Below are 23,434 nucleotides of genomic sequence, written 5' to 3' on the forward strand. Positions count from 1 at the left end.
TCAGAAATAATAGATATTTACTAAGGTACATCGAGATAAGTAGCTCTCGGGGCGCCTGAGTGGCTCAGTTGGTTAGGCATCTGCCTTTGGCTCAGGTCATGATCCCCGGTCCTGGGATCGAGCCCCACATTGGGCTTCCTGCTCAGTGGGGGACCTTCTTCTCCCTCTGCTCCTCCCCCTCCCTCTGCTCCTTTCCCTCCCTCTGCTCCTCCCCTGACTCATGCTCTCTTAAAAAAAAAATAGATAAGTAGGTCTCGTCCATCCCAGAATAAGAAAGATATACAATAGAATATTACACTCCACTCCTCTTAAAGTCCATCAACCATACATTTCTTCAGAAATGTTTAGATAGACAACATCTCTAGTCAGACTACACATTTCCTAAAATAAAGCTGGTGACTCTCTCATAGACTCTGGGTTTATCTGCACAACACAAACTGCATAAAATAAACACCAGTTAATTCTTCAGAGTAATTCAGACCTCATCTCATTTCATATCAAAACAATGCAAGGACTCCATGAAATAATGTTCATGATCAAAAGAAACATGACTTCCAGTAGCAAAATTCAGTCTATCCCATATATGCTCAAACAGTCAACATTTATCTTCTAATACCTGAGCATAGGCATGAACTGACTATTCTCATAACCACACCCCAGCAGTCTACACCCAGAAGAGAAGGGCAAGACACCAGGTCTTCCAGGACTAACATCAGAGCCTATAACCTCAGGGATTCTGCAGCCACCATGAGGAACCCTGTTGGGACCCTATGGGGACAGAGCTTCACGGCCCCAGGGGAGTAATGGGGATTCAGCCCCTGGGAGATCACCATCAACACCACAGCCTGAACTGAACCCCTGCCCTGAGAGGCTCACAGGCTACTCTGAAGAACAAAGAGGGTTGTTAAGGGGTACAGGGGTCTGCACAGGCCCGCCCACCCCAGAGCAGATGGGCAGGGATACATCTCCTGACCTCAACCTGAAGTATGGAAACAGAGTCCCAGACGCTAGTGGGAAGGAGAAAATGTGGAGCCATCAGTCATGTTGTAGAATGAGATATCCCCTTCCTTCAGGTCCAGGAAAACCCCTACCCTGTGGGGAATTGGCACAAGGAGTCCTGAATTATCAGGCAGGGAATGGAGTTTATGTTCATACATCCCCACAACCCAGAACCCCTTTTCTGGGGATTCCTTGTACGAGCCCTTCCTCTCCTCTCCACATCTCTCTTACAGACCCCCAGAGCCCACTCACTTCTCCATTCCTGATCTCCACCACCCAGTAACAGCGCCCTGACTGATGCCCTCCTGAACTAAGATGCTACACTGTTTTTCTGGGTCCTTAGTTGTATACTTCCAGGTCACACAAGACTTTTCATCAGAAACAGCCAGGTTTGGATCTGCAGACCCTGGATCCAGAGTGACAGACACTGCAGAGAGAATTGCCAATCATTTGAGGTCTCGCCTTTCCCTACAATAAAGCACACATCAACCACCCCCACCACCAGACACCTAGATGCATGTGGGCAGGGTTAAGCCTCCTGAGATTAGAATCTTGTGACTCAAGCACACACCCCACCAACCAGGAGAAGGAACTAAAGACTGATCCGGGAGGACAAGACTGGACTCCAACACTGAAGGGTATCTCTTTAGCATCTGAAATCATCCACACCCACCAACCCACCTACATGACTTTCACCACCCCATCTGCACCTGCCACCACTGACGGGGCCAACATCTGTGTCACCACAGCAAGCTGAGGAGAGGTAAGCCACCCTGGAGCAGCAGTAGGAGGACCCAGAAAGAACTCAAAGTAACTCACAAGGCAGGAACTTCTCCTTCCGCCAATCTACAAAAGAACCACATGTTTCTTCTTAAGGCTTTGAGAAGTCTGAATACACTGGGGTCTGTATCTAGTCTTCTGAAATACACTGATGCAAGGGTTACAGGGAAATATCTTTTGGAAACATTCCCTGATGCATTTATTACACACACACACACACACACACACACACACACACACACACACACACGGGCATCACCCTACAGCCTTCCCATAAGAGCTAAGCCATAAAGCTTAACACCACTGAGAGGCTGTGTAACAACCTGAAAAGAAGAATCTATGCCCAGATTCCACTCAAATTATGTTTTCTCAATCCTTAGCCACATATCCATCATGAAACTTAGGTTTTCTTGAAAAGAATGGGGGAGATCAAAATACAAGTACACATGGCATACTTTAAAACACATACTTTAAAACACTGGCACCTGCAACAGTCAGTTGAGTATCTGGCTCCTGATTTGGGCTCAGGTCATAATCTCAGAGTGGTTGGATCCAGCCCCCCTATCAGGCTCCAGGTTCAGCATGGAATCTGCTTGAGATTTTCAACACTCCACCCACTCCAATGGCTCTAAATAAATAACTAAATAAATACAATCTTTGTTTTAAGATTTTATTTATTTGAGAGAGAGACAGTGATAGTGAGAGACAGCAAGAGCAGGGAGGAGAGGGAGAAGCAGTGTTCCCACTGAGCAGGGAGTCCAATGTGGGGTTCGATCCAACAACCTGGGGTCATGACCTGAGCCAAAGGCAGCTGCTTAAGAAACTGAGCCACCCAGGGGCCCCTAAAAAGCTTTTTTTTTATTCAAGAAAAAAATAGCCAAACTGTGGAAGGAACCGAGATGTCCTTCAGCAGATGAATATATAAAGCAGATGTGGTTCATATTTACAATGGAATATTATTCAGCCATCAGAAAGGATGAATACCCCCCCCCCATTTGCATTGACCTGGATGGAACTGGAGGGGATTATGCTAAGTGAAATAAGTCAAGCAGACAACGATCACATGGTTTCACTCATATGTGCAACATAAGGAATAGCATGGAAGACTTTAGAGGAAAGAAGGGAAAACTGAAGTGGGGGGAATGAGACAGGGGACAAACTATGAGAGACTATGGACTCCAAGAAACCATCTGAGGATTTCAGAAGGGTGGGGGTGGGAGGATGGGGTATCCTGGAGATAGATATTAAAGAGGGGACGTGTTGTAATGAGCACTGGGTGTTACATGCAAATAATGAATCACGGAACGCTAAACTAATGGTGTACTGCGCGATGACTAACATAACATAATAAAAAATGTTTTATCAGTATGCTTCATGGGAAAAATATTTTAAAATTAATTAATTAATTAAATCATGCACATCAATTCAGCAGAAAAGGGGAAATGCGAAATAGGATTCTTTGATCATCACTTTGCACATACATCCCAAGAATCAGCGAGGCCCTCTAAGGAGCCTCACACATCTGGACTCCTGGTTTCCTTCACCTCTGGCTTCCCTTTCTCTACATTGACAGTTTATATCCCTGATCGTAAATAGAAACAGGCAAAAAGAAAAAGCACATATTACACAGGTTCAAAGGGCCCAGATTCTTAATCTACCCCAGTACTAAAGGAACCTCTGGATAACTCTTCATTGCTTTAGGATCCCCAGACCACTCTCATGTCCCCACACCACTGGAAGATCAAGATGAGCTCATTATCAGAGGCAAATCTGGTTACATGATTACTTTCAAATAGCTTAAAACAAGTATAAGTCTTCTCAGAAAAATCTCAAACAGGTATCAGGAGTTTATTACTTTTCATACATGCAAATACCTTGCACGTCTTCTTGTATACTGCCTCTTGTATACTTCTACCACTCTTATCCCCCAATAATCTCTCCAAAGGAATCTCAAGCTCTCCACTTTCCTTCTCCACTCCTCCGCTTTTCCTAACACATTTTTTCTTTCCTGATTTTAACTCCACTTTTCCCTAGTAAAGAATTTTAGCTCTTCTAGTTTTCTCCTTTTGCATCTTCACACTTTGCCTCCAATAAACCCAACCAAGTTAAGCCCATCAGGTAAGAGCAATATTCTCCTAAAAAGAGAGATAATGGTTGTGAACAATTATCAGTAGCTGTTTTTAAAAACACATACATATCACATATCATAATGTTAAATATTTAATATATAATATATATTTAATAATTAATATGATTATAACATATATAAGTTATTGCTCTTCTTACACAACAATATACAAAAGATGTTGTATATAATTGCAGGTGGTTCACAGACCCCACCTCCAGGAATCCATAAATATCCTGGTGGTGCTGCATCATAGATTCAGATCACCTGCTCTAAAGTATTTAATTCCTCAACACCTAAGGAGGCTTAAAGGAAGAAACCCAGTTCCAACAGGGAGTCAGAGCATGAGGAAGCAAAATAAAGACCAACATACCAGAGGCTTAGCAAGAAACAGGAAAATCAAAACCGGAGACCCAAAAAGTAGGAATGTCAGGGTAAAATGGATTCAGAACCAAGAACCCACCTAGGAAGACCTGAGTCCTAAGCAGGCAAGCTTGGTTTCTGAAATCCTCTACACACAAGAGTTTCTGATTTATAAGGTCACTATCCTGTTTCAGACCTCTCTGTTGTCAATGCACCAATTAGAAGTATAAATTGAGCAGTGGGTTCAGAGGGTGTTGGTAACCCTAACAGTGACCTGCAGTAGAGAGTGGGTCAGAATGGAGGCAGATCCGTGTTCCCAAGGACAGTCCTTACAGTGTTAAGAGAAGGAAGACAAAAGTGACAAGAGTAGCAGGACACCAACCCATCCTGGTATAGGGTCTGTGACATAGAAGGTGGCTGAGTTGAGCCTGGGGAGATAAGGTAACAGGAAACTGAGTAGCTTACCTGCATACAGATGTGCCTTCCTCCAGACTGAAAGGGAACACACCCTGGTGAGACCTCAGTCAGAACAAGTCTGCTCAGCATTCATCTACTGACACTTGCCTCCCCTCTGGGCTAAAGGTGACACTAACTGCAGAGTGGGGAGAGGCTGGAAAGGAAATGACCTCCTGCCATGTGCTGACAAACACTGTATAAAAAATTACAGAGATAAAATATATGAAATTCCATAATTATAAAAACATCATTACTACACCTGGTGATTTTGAACACAGAGATATTTGAGAAATAACCCAAAATGAGAGTATTTCAGGTAGGGATGTGATGTAAACTCTAGAGTAAAAGTGGCCAATCCTTCTCAGATAACACAATCACTATCTGGGGACATTGACAGCTCATTCCACCACATTCTCACACATAGTCTGTACAGTCCTTTACCCATCGCTTTGTGATCACAACTTCAAGGAACTGGAGAAAACACACTCTCCCTGGTTGGTGTTATGGAGCTAAGGTCACACTCCTATCCTTAGTGACCCCATTAATTTATATAGTTCTTTTCTTGAAATCTCAAGCAGCTGGCTTTTGGATTCAAGTGCTAACAGAACTAGTTGCACTAAAGGCTAAAGAGCTAGCAATATGGCACGCAGGTCAGCATTGGAATAAACCCAAGGTGCACGACAGACTCCAGGAACCACCATCACCCCCAGGTTTCCGGGAACTGGGTGGGAAACAGTGGCCCAGATTGGAGAAAGCTCATGGAACAGGGTTCTTCCTCCCACCAGCTTCTGCTTCTGCCCCAGAGAAGGGTCCACATGTTACTGCCTGAAACAAGGAAAGGGGACATCTTGACTTAGGTGGAACAAAAACGCAAGGACACCTGGACAGGTAAACAGATTTCCTCCAGTCTGAAAGGCAACACAGGAAACAGGCGAGCTAAGAACCAGAATGTCTCCTTCAAAGAAGACACAGAAACTTCTAGAGAAAAAGCAGAACTTACCAAGATCTGCTTGGAGTTCATCTGAAAGAGAGTGAGAAATAAGCATGAACCCCCATCGCTAAGAATACCAAAGATTGCACCTGACAAACCCACAAGTGCACATGTCAGTATCCTAGAAGTTATAGCTCCAGATCCATCGAGCCTCCACAGCTCCATGTCCTCTCTGGACCTCCTCAGCCACTTGCTCCAGGGCAAGGGCCCTCCGTCCACTTTTCCTCCGCACCGGCTGCCACACTCACAGACTGTGGCCACTTCACTGCTTTACCTCTGGCTTTCAATGCCTCCTCCTTTGCCCGCTGGTTCTCGTCCTTTTCCCTATGGAGTTTCTCCCATTCCTTCATCTCCTGGCACTTAGCAGTTTGTTCTCTCTTGGTGTAGTAGGCAGTCCCAAAGAGTAACAGTATCAACAAGGACAGGATCACCATGAAAGCTGACATCCAGGGAGAAGTCTGGGGAAAGAAGTCCTCCGTGTCCAGCCATATACACAGTCAGGACAGTCCAGTATACACAGTCCATATCCACAGCCCAGAACAGTCCACTCAGCACACCTAGAGACTCCCAGTCCCTCCCTATGGCCCTACTGGGAGAGGGAAACAGCACGCACCTGGGATAAAAATGGCCATTGCTTTCTCTTGGCTCAGGATTGGGCTAAGAAGGAAGCAGGTCACATTCTCCAAAGAGCTATGTTTCACCACCGGCGCAGCCTCCACACTGAACAGCCCTTCAGCATTTTGGACATGAGTCTCAGAAATGTCAAGAACTTCTCTCCACTGAGGGCTCTCCACTGTACCTGGGGCTTTGGGAACCACCCCGACGCCTTACACACCACCCGGACCCCTTCCTCCTCTGGCCCTGTGATGAGCACTGGAGCGTCAGAGACCATACCTGCAAGAGAGAAGTGGGAGAGTACAGGGAGGTCTCCCAGAGCCCAGGGATGCAAGCAAAGCCTTCCTGGGCACACCTTCAGGGGCAGCATTGCACTCTGGGGGCTCCACTAGGGAGTGATCACGGCAGGGAGCAAAGCAGGGGTCCTACCACAGAAAACAAACAGAAGGAGCATGGGGACCTATGGTAGGCAAAGAAGGCAGGTTTCTTCTCCCTAAACACGAGGGTGGGAAGTCCATTGTCCAGACTGACAGAAGGAGGAATTTGCTCTCAGATTCCATCCTTCTCTGCTCTTCTCACCTCACACACTCTCCAGGTCATCTGCACACACACTGCCACTTGGTACATCCATTCACCTTCATAAAATCTAACTACCTCCTGAGCATCCTCCCTAATATCCACATACCTGAGGGTTACCTCTGCCTGAATTCCTCACAGATGCTTTAAACTCAAATCCTGAACAGGTTCATACTTGGTCCCATCTTTGATAGCCTGATGATGAAAACATTCCAATCCTTCAGCCTTCCTCACAGCCAGTTCACCCTCAGCCACATACTGTTAGTGCCTTCACACACTGCTTCTAGGCTCCATCATGTGACTTGGTTCAGCCACTGAGAGTTCAGGGAATATGACTCCAGCAGTGGTTGGAAACTGCTTTTGCCATTTGCCTTGCCCTCTCCCATGAAAAGGACATGCTCAGGCCAGCACTACCTTTCTAGCTAAAGTTGTCCTAGACCAGCCAAGAGCCAGCTAAACAACACCCATGTGAGCAAACCCAGCCAAGGACCACTGTCAGGACAAATAAAAATTAAGGCAAAGAGGCTTAATTGTCCCTGTTGAAAATAAGGGAAGAGAGTCCTTTCCTTTTTTTTCTTTTTTTTTTTTTCATTATTTATTGTGAAGTGGGTGCTTGTGACTGTGGGTGCTTTCTCTCCTCTTTGAAACATACATAAGTCCATTGAAAAACATGGATAGGCCTTTTGCCAGCTTTGTGATCCAGAATGTCTTTCTCAAAGATCTGGGAAACTTCTCTTTGAAAGGCTCACTCAAGGAAGACAATACCCCTCTCTCCTCCTTCCTGTGCCAGGGTAAGGACCTTACCTCAGTGGGCACCAGGATCCTCATGTAAAACCACTTCCTGTTATAAAAATGGGAGAATTTGTTTTTCTTCTGGATGAGGACAACTAGCTAACATAGATGGTCACCCTATTACTATGTAAATCTAGGGTGAACTGTTTGTGACAGATGGTGCTGTCATGTCCACTTACTTGAGAGCTAGTAACCATCTATCCTGAGAACATATGTGTAATGAGCTGTGTCTGCATGGCTATGGAAAAGAGTGATTTTCTTTGTCTTTGCATCTCTTCAAAGATTGCCTATGATACACATCACATTTTGGTAAATCTAATTCTACAATAAAAGGGTTTTCTTTCCCATTATCTGTGTGAAGGAGATTTCTCTGAGATTTCCTTTTAATTATATTTCCCCAACATGACCAAAGGTGCATGAGCAAGCCCAGTTAAGAGTAACTGAATACTGCTACAAATGGCTAACAAACACATGAAAAAATGTTCAACATCACTAGCCATCAGGGAAATAAATATCAAAACAACATTGAGGGGTGCCTGTGTGGATCACTGGGTTAAGCCTCTACCTTCAACACAGTTCATGATCTCAGGGTGCTAGGATCCAGTCCTGCTCCTGGATTTCTGCTCAGCTGGGAGCCTGCTCTCCCCCACCCCATCGCCTGCTGTTCTGCCTACCTGTGATCTGTCTCTCTCTGTCTAATAAGTAAATAAATAAAATCTTTTTAAAAATAACACATTGAGATACTACCTTATATCAGTTAGAATGGCAAAGATTAACAAGGCAGGAAACAACAAATCTTGGAGAGGATGTGGAGAAAGGGGAGCCCTCTGACACTGTTGGTGGGAATGCAAGTTGGAGAAGTCACTTGGGAAAGTAGTGTGCTAATTCCTCAAAAAATTAAAAATAGTACTACGGGACTTCATAAGCGTCTCTAACTCAACAGTGCAAGATCTCAGTTGAACCCAGGTCTGCTCTCAGATTGCCTCAGCAAGATGCTGCTCTGAGCCCCACACCCTGCTTCCAAGTCCAATATGGGTGATGCTGGCTTCTCTTGTCTGAGAGGTAGTGGTTCCCAGGTAAGTGGAGAAGGAGAGCCTGGCACAAGTTGCAGGGGTCTCTCCTGAAACAGGGACCTGGGGCACTAAGCACTTCCAGATTGCAGAATATGCCCTGTACCGACCCTTTCCACCATTTGAAAGCGAAAGCTTACAAAACACAATCCTAGCAGACTCTGCCCTCCCCACTGGATGGTGCACCCTAGTTATCAGGAAGGAAACAGCATGATCAGAGCCACAGAAACAGGACAAGTACAGGTACACTGACCCACTCTGCAAGAGGACACACAGAGACAGATTTAGCAACAATTTATTGAACAACTACTACTCTTCTGGTCACCTAACTGTTCACTACTAAGATGACACCATGTCTGTGGGTGTATCTCAGGTGCAAGAGCCTTTGTGGAATCACCAGTGTAGTTACTTTTCTCTTCTTCACCAGGAGACCACCCACATCATCCCACAACCTGTCAACAGACAATTTAGTATTGGGCATCAGGATCTTTCAGGAAACTGTCCCGGCAGAAGTAAATGCACAGTGCTGTGTGGCTGCTTAATACTTTACTATCACACATGGCCAGGATGCACCATTCAGCCGCTCCCTGTCAGGTCACAGTCTGCACCAGGAAATGTGGATTCTATGGCCTCTGAAGGAAAACCATGGAGCACTAGGGCTCTACTCCAGCCCCTCCCTTGCTGCACTTCCTCATCTCAGTAAAGGACACCTGGCTTCACCCGGTTATGTCTGCCAGAAACTTGAAGCACATTCCTGACACTCCACATTCTTAGGCTACTTCCAACATACTAGAAAGTTCAAGAGTTCCTCAAATTCATATTCACTGCCAGCACCTACCTACAGCACACTTATGTCCTCCCTGGTCCAAACTGGGGGTCCCTGCATCCTGCTGAGTTTCCCTACCACCTCCAGCCTTACCTCCTCAAGCTCATTTTCTTTTCTTTTCTTTTTTTTAATGAAGGCCCATAGAGTGTGCTTTCACCAACATCACAGATTTGATATATTCCAAGGCTTATACAACCATTATCTCAACTTAGGTTTACAACATTTTCATCACAACAAAATCAATTCCTGTACACATTAGCAGTTATTTCCTATTCTCTCCCCTTTCCTCATCCTCTCCTAGGGAACTAAGCAATCAGGAATTTACTCCTGTTCATTTTCACTCCAAGGTCATGATCCTCTCAAGTCAGCTTATGTCAGGTCACCTCATCCCTTCGAGGGATCCCCCTGCTAATGAGATGAAAGGCTTCCCCCTCTTATCTATAGGGATCCCCCTCTCATCTATAGCTCTCAGGTCCTGTCTTTGTCTCTGACATCATCCATCACTTACCCAGTTGGGTGCTCACTGGCCTGGGTGAATTTCTCCAGTTCATGGAGCTTCCCCAGCCTCAGGCCTTCTCACAAGCCACTGAATGTTTCTCTCTCTCACTCTCTCTCTCTCTCTTTCTCTCATCCCTCAAACTGGTTACCAATGCAATCTTGCCTAATGTTATATTCCTCAGCGGGGCCTTCACCAACATGCTCATCCCCACATGTGCCCCATACACGTGTTTGTTGGGGGTTTAGTGGCACCCTGTTCTCCTCCACAATCCTGATGTGTGTTCTTCTGTGAACTGTTTGAGGCATCCACAAAGGGAGGTACTGTGTGCCCTGGTCACGTGTCTAACACACAGCATTCAGGAAACTTTGCTTGAGCTCATGTGCAGAGGAGTCATTTCAGCAGCACATTGGCTACCCAGCCCTGTCCAAATTTGGAAAACATTTCAGTTCACTGAGAAACAAAAAGACTGTTAACTCTGACCTAAACAAGTCAGGCCCTGGGCGGATACAGCAATTCCACCATCTTCTCCACTCTTTTATTCTTCCTACCCCAAACATATATGCAACACTGAAGCATCACCAGAATAGAAACTGAGATTTCACACCTGACCTTTGTTTGCTCCCTCAAGCCTACCCAGTGCTCAGGTGTTCATGTGTGACTGGTGTTAAAACACTAATTTGGGCCAGCACTCCATGGTCACACTTCTGCCAGTTTCCTGTCACTACTGTCTTCATTCTACAGATGAGGAAACCAAATCTCTCAGTTTCACAATCACGCACCCAGCAAAACCTCTCCCAGCCTTTTCACTCTCAACTGTTCTGAATGATCCACTGTATTTATTTTCAGGAAGCAAGAACTGAGAGACCCCTGATGCACGGGAGTGATAGTTTTCTGCCAGGATGTTTGGACTGAGATATTCTGGGCAGAACCAGGACTTCTGGATATATCTGAAAGTATCCCATGTTGTCATCTTCAAATATCCATTCTGACAATATATACTTAGACTCAGGAATACTGGGGAAATCCTTAATTTAAAAAAAAAAATGGGATGAACAGGAGCCAGTATTTACTTCCAGATCCATCCCCACTGTCCCCACCACACCCTGGCCCACAGAGAGACTCCTCAAGGCCTGAGAGACATTAGGGAAATATTATTAAAAGACACAGGGAATGGGCACCTGGGTGGCTCAGTCAGTTAAGTGTCTCCCTTTGTCTCGGGTCATGTTCCCAGGGCACTGTGTTCAAACCCAGCATTGGGCTCCCCACTGAGCCTCTCTACTTACTTGTGCTAGCTCTCTTTCTCAAATAAATAATTTTTTCAAAAAATTCTCCTATTAAAAAAAAAAGACAAAGGGAAGAAAGTCATATTTTATTGAGTACCTCCTAAATGCCAGGAACTAAACTACACAAGTTGTATTCACAAAACATGATTCTCACACATGCAAACAGAGATGAAGACGTCAGTCCTGCCATCTACTAACCTTTCATGCAGGAACTTCCGGGAGGAGGGAGGGCTAGAGCTGCAGAAACACTGCCACCCACACCCCTACACACCTCAGTTCTCAAGCCCAGCCCAGCCCCCAACTCTGTACAATGTAGGGTGAAAGAGGAGGAGGAGGGGACCTTGGACCCAGCAATGATGCAGATGATAGGGCCTGAAAGCTTATCCCCCTGCATACCCGCCCTTGGACCCTATGTTGAGAGGGGAGAGGAAGGAATGACAAAGCACAGGGAAGATTTTCCTGAAGGATAGTGGAAGGATATCTGAAGACATCATGGAAAGGAAACAAAACAAAAAAAGGAGCAAACTCTACTGCCTCCTCCAGTTTATCAGGCTTACGTTCTGGCTGTTTTATGTACAAACACTGTTCACTGACCATGAATGAGTTTTCTTGCTCTAAATATAGATTATTCTGATGATAATTGAGTTAATATTAGAAAGTATTATACTATCTACTTTCACAGCCTTATAACAATTCTTTTTTTTTTTTAATTTTTATTTACTTTTTAAATTTCTTTTCAGTGTTCCAGAATTCATTGTTTATGCACCACACCCCGTGCTCCATGCAATATGTGCCCTCCACAATTCCCACCACCAGGCTTACCCACACCCCCACCCTTGTCCCCTCCAAAACCCTCAGTTTGTTTCTCAGAGTCCACTGTCTCTCATGGTTCGTCTCCCCCTCCAATATTTGTTTTAATTCAATTATTGACATATGGTATATTATTAATTTCAAAGGTTGAATTAAATAATTCATCAATTGCATATAACACCCAGTGCTCATTACATCAAGTGTTACCCTTAATGCCCAACACTCAGTTACCTCTTCCCCCCCACTGCCCTCCCCTCCAGCAACCTTCAACTTGTTTCCTTTAGTTAAGAGTCTCTTATGGTTTCCCCACTCTCTGATGTTTAGTTGCTTCAAGTGCCTTTGAAGCAGTTTCAGAGAATACCTAAGCCAGAAAACTAGGGCTAAGATAAAATGAATTATGATTTTATAATGTGCCAGTTGGTGGAAAGGATTAAACCCACTTATTAAGAACATGAAATAAAGTTTAATTTATTCTAAATTTTTATTAATTTTTTAATTTGAGTATACTTGACAATGACACATTCATTTCAGGTGTAAAACATAGTGATTCACAAGTTAAACATTATGCTATGCTCACCATGAGTGTACCTCCCATCTAACCGGGAGCCTATCTCCCTCTCTCCACCATTTTGGCCCATCTGCCTACCCCACCTCCCTCCTGCAACCATGGGCTTGTTCTCTGTGTTTATAGACCTGATTCTTATTTTGTTTGTTTGTTTATTTGTTTGGTGTTTTAGATTTCACATATGAGTAAAATCATATGATATTTGTCTTCCCCAGTCTGACTTCTTTCACTTAGCTTAATACCTTCTAGGTCTATCCATGTTGTCACAAAAAACAAGATTTCATCATTTTCTTGGCTGCATACATAATATTCCATTGGTTATAGACCTCCTCCTCCTCCTTATCCATTCGTCTGTCAGTGGACTCCTAAGTTGCTTCCATATCTTGGCTATGATAAATAATGCTGCAGTAAACATAGGGATTCATACATATTTTCCAAATTAGTGTTTTCATTTCCTTTGGGTAAATACCTGATGAGAAAAAAACAGAACAAAGGCTCGACTTTGCTGCAGCTTGAAGTGTCCAGGCTTATAGATGGTAACACTCCTGCAGCTCCCTCAAGGACTTCCTTTCATGCTTTACCGCTATAGCTTTGTTCTTCTTAGTGTTGCTTCCCTGTGACAGTAGTAAATAATCTTATCTTAACAGTAGCAAGCCCCTCAAGGTCCTGGAAGTCTTGCTTCCAAATTCCTTAGAGACTTAACACTATTGCTAACCACCACTAAATAAAAATATATATAACCAGTTGCATCTCACAATACCCATGCAGGTCTTTCTGCCCATGGGTCCTGTCCCTGTGCTAAGCATCTTTTTGCACCAAAAACATTTCAAGAATTATTTCTTGACTGTTTGCTCACTGGCCCCACATCAATACCCATAGTAATATTATTGGATCACATGGTCTTTCCATTGTTAATTTTTTGAGGAACTTCCATACTCTTTTTCACACTGGCTGTACCAATTTACAATCCCACCATCAGTGTACAATTGTTCCTTTTTCTCCTCATCCTCACCAATACTTCTTATTTCTTGTATTTGTTTTTGCCATTCTGACAGGTGTGAGGTGATCATCTCCTGTGGTTTTGATTTGTATTTCCCTAATGATGAGTGATGTTGAGCATCTTTTCATGTAACTACTGGTGATCTGTATGTCTTCTTTGGTAAATATCTGTTTAGGTCCTCTGTCCATTGGTTAATCAGATTGACAGGGGGTTTTGAGGGGTTGACTTGTATGGGTTCTTTATATATTATGGATATTAATATCTTATGGGATAGATCATTTCCAAATATCTTCTCCCAAAGAGGGTTACCTTTGTTTTGTTGATGGTTTCCTTCGCTATGCAAAAGCATTTTATTTTCATGTTTTCCCAATACTTTGCATTTCTTACCATATCCCTTGTCTGAGGAGACATATCTAGAAAAATATTTCTATGGTTGATGTCAGAGAAATTATTCTCTATGTTTTCTTTTTCATTTATTTACTTGAGAGAATGAGAAAGCAGAGACAGAGCACAAGTGGAGGAGGAGGGGCTGAGGGAGACAGAGAAGCAGACTCATCCCTGAGCAAAGAGCCCAAAGCAGGGCTTGATCCCAGGACCATAAGATCATGACCTGAGCCAAAGGCAGACTCTGAACAGATTGAAACATGCAGGCACCCTTCCGTATTTCCTTCTAGGAGTTTTATTGTTTCAGGTCCACTGAAATATGTCTTTAACCCACTTTGACTTTATTCTTCTACACTGCACCACAAAGTGATCCAGTGTCATTCACTGATATGCAGCTGCCCACTTTTCCAAGCATCTTTTTGGAAGAGACTCTCTTTTCCCCACTGTATGTTCTTGCTTTCTTTGTCATAGATTCATGTGCCACAGATTTGTGAGTTTATTTCTGTGCTCTCTATTTTCTTGCATTAACCTAGGTGTCTATGTTTTTCAAAGTATTGTACTGCTTTCACTACTACAACCTTGTAGTATGTCTTGAGATCTGAAATTGTGATACCTCCAGCTTTGTTCTTCTTTTTCAAGAATGCTTTGGCTATCAGGGTCTTTTGTGGTTCCATAAAATTTTAGTATTGTTTGTTCTAGTTTTGAGAAGAATGCTATGGATATTTTTATAAGGATTGCCTTGAATCTATAGACTGCTTTGGGCAGTAGGTATGGACATTTTAACAATATTAATGCTTCCAATTCACAAGTGTGTATATCAGTGGGGAGTCTGCTTCTCCCTCTCCCACTCTCTCTGCTTGTACTCTCTCTCTCTTTCAAATAAAGAAATAAAATCTTTTTAAAAGAATAAAAGGGGATGCCTGAGTGGCTCAGTCAGTTAAACAGCTGCCTTTGGCTCAGTCATGATCCCAGGGTCCTGGGATAGAGTCCCACATCGGGCTCCTTGTTCAGTGGGGAGCTGCTTCTTCTTCTGCCTCTGCCTGCCACTCTGCCTGCTTGTGAGCACTCTCTCTCTTTCTGAAAATTAAAAAAAAAAAGAATAAAAGGATGTTGAATTTTGCCAAATGAGTTCTTTCTATATCTTTGACATGATCATACAATGTTTTCCTTCATTATGTAGCGAAATTTGTCACATTGATTGACTTGCAAATATTGAACTATCCTTGTGTCCCCAAACTAAAATTTCACTTCATAATGGTGAACAGTCATTTAATGTATTGCTAAATGGGTTTACTAATATTTTCTTGAGGATTTTGCCTCTATGTTCATTTGGGATTTGGCCTGTGTATTCTTTTTCTATGATGTTTTTCCCTGGATTCAAATATCAGATTAATTTTGCCACTCATAGAATTATTTGGAGTTTTTTCCTCTTCTGTGGTTTGGAATAATTTGAGGAGAATTGTTGATAGCTCTTCTGTAAATGTTTGGTAGAACTCACCCATGAACTACCTGTCTCAGACTCTTGTTTTGGTAGTTTTTTTTTTTTTTATTACTATTTCAATTTCAATTGTAATAGGACTGTTCAAAATTTATTTCTTCCTGATTCTATTTTGGAGGATTGTTATGCTTCTAGGAATTTATCCATTTCTTCTAGGTTGTCCAACTGTTGGCAGATAGCTTATTATAGTGTTCTTTTAAAATCCCTTGCATTCTGTGCTGTCAGGTGTTCCTTCTCCTCTCTCATTGCTGACTTATTTATTTGGATCCTTTCTCTCTTGAAGAGTCTGGCTAACAGATTTTTCAATTTTTGTGTATCTTCTCAGACAACCATCTCTTGGTTTCATTGATTTTTAGACTGTACCATTTATTTCTGCTTTGATCTTTATTAATTCATTCCTTCTAGTCACCTTGAGCTTCATGTGTACTTCTTTTTCTAGTTCCTTTATGTGAACAGTTGGATTGTTTATTAGAGCTTTTTCTTGTTTCTTGAAGTAGCCTGTATCCATCAGTATTTTCCACCTAGAACAGCTTTCCCTATTTCAAAGACTTTTAGTATTGTGTTTTAATTTTCATTTGTTGTCCATGTACTTTTTTTCCTCCTCTCTGATTTCTTTTTGACCCACTAGTTGTTTTGTATCATGTTGTTTTTGCCTCCACATGTTCTTTGGTTTCCAGGTTTTTTTTTTTTCTTGTGATTAAATTCTAGTTCCGTCAAAAAGAAAACCTTGTATGATATACTTTCAGATATTTTATTTTATTTTATTTTATTTTTTGGAGACAGAGTACATGAGCAGGGAAGGTTGAGGGGCAGAGCAGATAGAGAGGGAACAGAGAATCCCATGCTAACTCCATGCCCAGTGCAGCGCTGAAAGGGGGCTGAATCTAATGACCCTGAGATATGTCTTGTGCCAAAATCGAAGACTTGGAAACTTAACAGACTGAGGCACTCAAGTGCCCCACTTTCGATCTTTTTAAATAATTAAGGCTTATTTTGTGCCCTAACAAGTGATATGTTCTAGACAATGTTGCATATGTACTTGAAAAGAATATGTATCCTCTTTTGGTGGACTGGACAATTCTCTATACATCTCTTATGTCCATCTGGTCTAATTTATCATTCAAAGACACTATTTCTTTATTGATTTTCTGCCTTGATAATCTATCAGTTGCTGTGGGGGGGTTAGGTCCCCTCCTATTTTTGTGTTACAGTGCTTTTCACCTTATGTCCATTAATATTTGCTTTATGTATTTAGTGCTTCAGGTGTTGGGGGGCAGATGTTAGGATTGTTATATACTTTTGTAGGATTGATCCCTTTGTATTAAATAATGTCTTTCTTTGTCTCTTGTTAAAGTCTTTGTTTTAACTCTATTTTGTCTGATTTAAGTATTCCTACTCCAGGTGCTTTGTATTTTTTTGTTTTTGTTTTTGTTTGTTTGTGTATGTTTTTGGTTTTTTTCTTCCAATTGCATGGTGTATGTTTTCAATCCCTTAACTTTTAGTCTGTAAGTGTCTCTACATCTGAGATGAGGTCTCTATAGACCCCATACAGATTGATCTTGTTTATATCAATCATTCCTTACACTTGTCTTTTGATTGCAACATTTAGGCCATTTAACAGTTAAAGTAATTAATGATAGGTAGGTATTTACTACCATTTTATTACTTGTTTGTGGTTGTTTTTGTTATTCTTCTCTGTTCTTTCTCCATGTCGTCCTCTCTTTCTCATGATAGATGAGTTTATATAGTGTTAAGTTTGGCTTTCTTTTATTTAATTTCATCTATTCATTATAGGTTTTAGGTTTATAGTTACCATGAGGTTTTATATAATTCCTAGGTTACAGCAGTCTATATTAATTGGATGGTCACTTCAGTCAAGCACAGTCTTTTTTTTTTCTTCCTTTATTGTTATGTAAGTTCCTTATTCTTTTTTTTTTATGTTATGTTAGTCACCATACAGTACTTCATTAGTTTTTGATCTAGTGTTCCATGATTCATTGTTTGCATATAATACCCAGTGATCATTGCAATATGTGCCCTCTTAATACCCATCATCAGGCTACCCCATGGCCCCCACTTCCTCCCCTCTGAAACCCTCAGTATGCTTCCCAGAGTCCATAGTCTCTCATAGTTCATCTCTCCCTCTGATTCCCCCATTCATTTTTCCTTCCTTCTCCTAATGTCCTCCATGCTATCTTTCAAAAAAAAAAACTTTTTAATCCCTCCTTCATGTTCTATGTATATGCTATTGTATTTCACATCTTTTCTTTGTATTTTACAACTTTTACTCATTATACCGAGCTAAATTTATGAACATTTTTTCCAGTTAAAAAAGTCCCATTAACATTATTGTAAGGTTGTTTTGTTGGTAATAGCCTACTTTGTCCTTTGTTTATCTAAAAAAATATTTATCTCTCTCTCAATTCTGAATGATAATCTTCCTGGGTAGATTATTCTTGGTTGTAGGGTTTTTGTTTTTCCCTTTCAACATTGTGTATATATTATGTCACTTGCTTCTGACTTGCAAAGAACTTCATTTCTTTGACCCTGTGAAGATGAAGGATTCACTGGATTATCTTCCCCTGCACGCAAATGTTTAAAGAACTGTTTCCTGCTTGTTTGCTCTTGGAAACAGGTGGAATATGACAGGATACACACACACACACACACACACACACACACACACACACACACACACACACACACACAGTGATAGTATCTGTTTGGACATTCAGATTATCCTCCTCTTAACCAGCATGACCCTTGTTGCAAGCTGAATTCTACCCTTGCAGCCTTCTAAGGAGATCTCAAGGGTACAATAGGAAGAGTCAGGATCCCCTGAACCCACAAATCTGCCCCTCAGGTGTGCACAGACACTCCCAATGGAGATTGTCTTCCCATAACTGAAATACCCAACCAAAGGTACCTTAAGATCCTTATCACTCCCAAGGGTAGGGGCCTGCCCAGACCCACCTAGAGATAGGCTACAGGTGCACAAGGCCAGGGGCTCCTGCCCCAGCACTCCTCTTTAAGTGGGCAATCCACTCTGCTTCCAAAGTCTCAGTTTCCAGAGGAAGTGAGGATACAACATTCTCACTGAAGCCCTGAGTTTATGAAGGCAAAGGACTTAGACCAAGGATAAAGTCATTGTGATAGAATCTTCAATAAATTTATTATACTCATTAGTCAGGAATAGGTAAATAAGAAATTACCCGAAAAAGAATCAGAGAGAAAGATGATGTAAGAATGGAAATAGGAGGAGGAAGGAGGAAGGGAGGGATTAAGGGAGAATGAAGAGAGGGAGGTAGAAAGAACAGAGGGAGGGAGGGGAGAAGAGGGAAAAAAGAAGTAGCATTCATCCCTGATATATCTGGGGACAAGACACCTGGATCAGACTCAGGTCTGCTCAAGTGTCTCAAGCACATTCCCCAGGTGCTACGATGTCAGTAAATGATTTGCTGAGAATGAGTGCACCTATTGCCCATGTGGGTGACCAAGTCAGTGACCTGGGATGAATTTACTCACTCTCCCTTTGTTAAGACTGAAGCAAGCAAGTCCTGGTGGGAAGGATGTGAGTGCCGAGTTATGGGAAAGGGTTTGGAGGACTGGCACTTTGGTATTTCATCTTGAAAGAATGAGAGGAGGGAGGCCTTGGGCAGAAAAGGCAGGAGATTCCCTGACCAACCCTGAGAGGTTGATACCAACAGTCCCCAGGATGTCCCACACCTTGTTCCTCCATGTCAGGGAGACTCCATAGGCTGAGCTGTAGGTAAAGTCCTGAGACCAGGCTCCCACTTGCTACTGACCTTCACCAAATATTCAGACCCACTATATGCCAGTGCTATTTTAATCTGAACTTTAGCTAATTTATTTCAGCAAATTACTTCCTTGAATCTTGAGAGGAGAGTCTCTCCTCATTCGAAAGTTGTGAGACAGAAGCTCAACAATAGGAGGGGACTTGCCTAGGGTCACATGGTTAGGTGGCCAACACCTGCAGGAGCGAGGTCCATGCCACAGCTCAGCTGAGCTCTAATCAAATGGCACCAGACGGGGTTACCAACACTAAGACTGCTCCAGAAGTCTGGGGCACAGGAGGATAGAAAGAAATCATATTAGAACTTCTTTTTTTTTTTTAAATGTTATGTTAGAACTTCTATTATATAAGCTTTTAATGTTATCTCTTTTACACATGCTGGTTGTGTTTCTTTTTATAATCTGTACAATGTTATAACAAATGTGTTTGTTAATCCCTCCCTGATGTTTTATGTATTGCTCTTGCATTTTATATCTTTTCCAAAGGTGTGCATGATCCCACGAGTCCATGGTTCTACTTGTGTTTTTCCAGTTTTCTGAGCACCATTTCTTGAAGAGACTATTCTTTTCCCATTGGGCATTCTTGGCTTCTTTATCCATAATTGGTTGACCATATATGTTGGGATTTAATTCTGGACTCTCTATTCTGTTTTATTTGTTGATATGTCTCTTTTTGTGCCACTGCTACACTGTATTTTGTTACTATGATTTGGAATCAGCTAGAAATCAAGAAGTACAAAACCTCCAGCTTCAATCTCTTTTTGCAGGATTTCTTTGGTTATTTGGAATCTCCTGCAGTTCCACACAAATTTCAGAATTATTTCTTCTATGTCCATCTAGAATGCCTTTGTGTTTTGGATTGAGATCACATTAACCGTAAATGGCTTTGGGTAATATCATCATTTTAACAATACAATTCTTTCAACCCAAAACATGAGCTGTCTGTCCATTTGCTTGTGGCTTCAACTTCTTTTCACAAAGTGTTGTGGTTTTAATTGTACAGATCTTTGAACCCCTTGGTTACATATATTTCTAAGGATGGTATTTTGATGCTGTTATGAGTAGAATAGTTTTTTCTATTTCCTTTTCTCATGCTCCATCATTAGTGTAAAGGATGTCACGGATTTGTGTAAGTTTATTTTGTAACATTTCACTTTATCAAATCTCTGATTACAATAGAATTTGATTGACGTCTTAAGTTTTTCTATACTCAAAATGGCATCATATGCAAAAAGTGACAATGTTACTTCTTCCTTCTTGATGTGGATGTTTTTTATTTCTCTCTCCTGCCTAATTGTTCTAGCTAGGACTTCCACTACTATATTGAATAAGGGTGCTGTGAGTAGCCTTCTCTGTTATGTTCCTGTTCTTTGAGGAAAGGTTTTCACTTTTTCTTCATGAGTACAATGTTAGTTGTAGATTTCTCATAATGGTCTTTATTATGATGAGATACAGTCTTTTTTATTTTATTTAAGTTCAATTAATATATAATGTGTTATTTATTGGTTTCAGAGGTAGAGGTCAGTGATTCATCAGTCTTACATAATACCCAGTGCTCACTACATCACCTGCCCTCACTCTCTATACCCAATCCATCAAGAGTTTTTATCATGAAAGAATGGTGTATTTTATCAAATTTCTTTAGGCAACTATTGAGAGGATCATGTGATTTTTATCTCTCATCTTATTGGTGTATTGAATTATACTTGCTGATTTTATATGTTGAACTATCTTTGCATCCCATGGATAAATCCCATCTGGTCACAGTGTACAGTCCTTTTAATGTGTTTCAATTTGGTTTGCTAACATGTTGCTGAGAATATTTGCATCTATAGTTGTCAAACATATTGCTTTAAAGTATCATTATCTTGTTTGCTATCAAGGTAATACTCATTTTGTGGAATGGTTTAGAAACATTGCCTCTTCCTCGATATTTTGGAAGAGATTGGGTAATTTGTTTGATGCTGAAGGAGGTACCACAAAGTATTTTAAGCAGCAGAACAGAAAATCAGTACATTTAGAGGTCTGCTACAGTGACTGGGATTGTCCATGGCTTAAAGACGCTAAGGTCAAGGACGCTTGGGAAATCCCAGGTGGGACAGTTGGCCTCAGGATACCTGGGTTACAAGTACTGGGGTGCCTGAGTGCAGCAGAGTCCCAGGCATCACAGCAGAGAAAATGACTGAAAACACACGTCTAGGCAACTGGCTTTCTGCTCAGTTTGTCCATAAATTACAAACTGCTACATGGTCCCACTATTGCTCTCTGGCCCAGCAAAGGCGGAAGTGTGCCAAGATGCACCTCCTTCCCCTGAGAGGAACAGCACAGGTCTGCACCACAGAGCCTGTAAAGTTTGAGACTTAAAGTGGGATTTCATGCCTGAGATAAAAATGTTCAGTCACAGGCTGGGTAAACACAAAGTTTGTAAGGAACCAGGGAGACAAAAGTGATTGACTACTCATCTGTGAGGGCTCACTGAGAGTGGGGGAGGGTGTGAACTTTCAACTCCAGGTATAGATTGGGGCGCCATCATATTCATCTCCCCCCGCCCCCATTGGTGCTGAAAGCCTCGGGAGCACATACTGCAATCTGGAGCCACGGGTACTGAGCCCAGACCCTGGCAAGGGAGGGGAAATTCCTCCCCCAGAAGTTCACTAAGAATCAGCACAAGAAGCTTCTCCCCCAGTAGACTAGCAGGAACATCCAGCTAAGACCAAGGTTATGGATCATAGAGAACTCCAAAACTTCAGCCTGGGTAAAAACAGTTCAAGCAGCTGTGAGTATTTGATGACAATGATGATGATGATGATGATGATGTAGTCTTGGGGATTTGTTTATCCATTCTCTTATTTTATCAGTTCTTTTAAAATTATTTTTAAAATTTTATTTTATATATAATATATGTATATGTAATTTTTCATTTCCTTTTACTATTTTCTACTTTACATATATATATTTTTTTAAATTTAATTTTATTTTTTCAGTGTTCCATGATTCACTGTTTATGCACCACATCCAGTGCTCCATGCAATTACATACCCTCCTTAATACCCACCACGAGACTCACCCAACCTTCCACTCCCTCCCCTCCAAAACCTCAGTTTGTTTCTCAGAGTCCACAATCTCTCATGGTTTGTCTCCCCTTTCTATATATATATGTGGTGTGTGTTATATATATATACACACACACATAAAATGTATACATATACACACACACATATAAAAGTAAACAGAATACAGTGAGAGAAATAAAAATATTTTTTTCTTTCTTTCCTCTTTTGGGACCTTGTATCTTTTAACAAACACACCAAACACCCAGGATCTAGTGTATTGTTTTGTTATGTTTTACTGCTTGTATGCTTCTTTCTTATTTTGTTTTGTTTCTGTTTCCCTCTGTTTTGTTTTGTTTATATTTTTCCCGTGTTGTTGTTGCTATTTTTAATTTTTTTTTATTTTCAATTTCTTTTTAGTGTTCCAGAATTCATTGTTTATGCACCACACCAGTGCTCCATGCAATATGTGCCCCTCCACAATACCCACCAGGCTCACCCAACTTCCCAACCCCCTCCCCTCCAAAACCCTCAGTTAGTTCCTCAGAGTCCACAGTCTCTCATGGCTCATTTCCCACTCTAATTTCCCCCAACTCTCTTCTCCTCTCCATCTCCCATGTCCTCCGTGTAATTCTTATGCTCCACAAATAAGCAAAACCATATGAAAATTCACTCTCTCTGCTTGACTTAATGCTATTTTTGTCTTTTCTCTGTCTTTCATCTATTCTTCCCTGGACATAATGACTAGACAGAGAAATTCACCCAAAAGAAAGATCAGGAGACAGTAATCACTGCCAGGGATTGAATCAATATGAATACAAGTGAGGTGTCAGAACTAGAATCAAGGGGCGCCTGGGTGGACTCAGTGGATTAAGCCACTGCCTTCGGCTCAGGTCATGATCTCAGTGTCCTGGGATCGAGCCCCGCATCAGGCTCTCT

General features: G+C 41.8%; 1 pseudogene; it reads right to left on the reverse strand.

The window, feature by feature from the left end:
• Positions 1–769: 769 nt before the first annotated feature.
• Positions 770–23,434, reverse strand: part of LOC125103325 (butyrophilin-like protein 1) — a 335,717-nt pseudogene continuing 313,052 nt past the window's right edge.

The sequence above is a fragment of the Lutra lutra genome, chromosome 6, assembly GCF_902655055.1.
Source record: "Lutra lutra chromosome 6, mLutLut1.2, whole genome shotgun sequence".
Taxonomy (NCBI): Eukaryota; Metazoa; Chordata; class Mammalia; order Carnivora; family Mustelidae; genus Lutra; species Lutra lutra.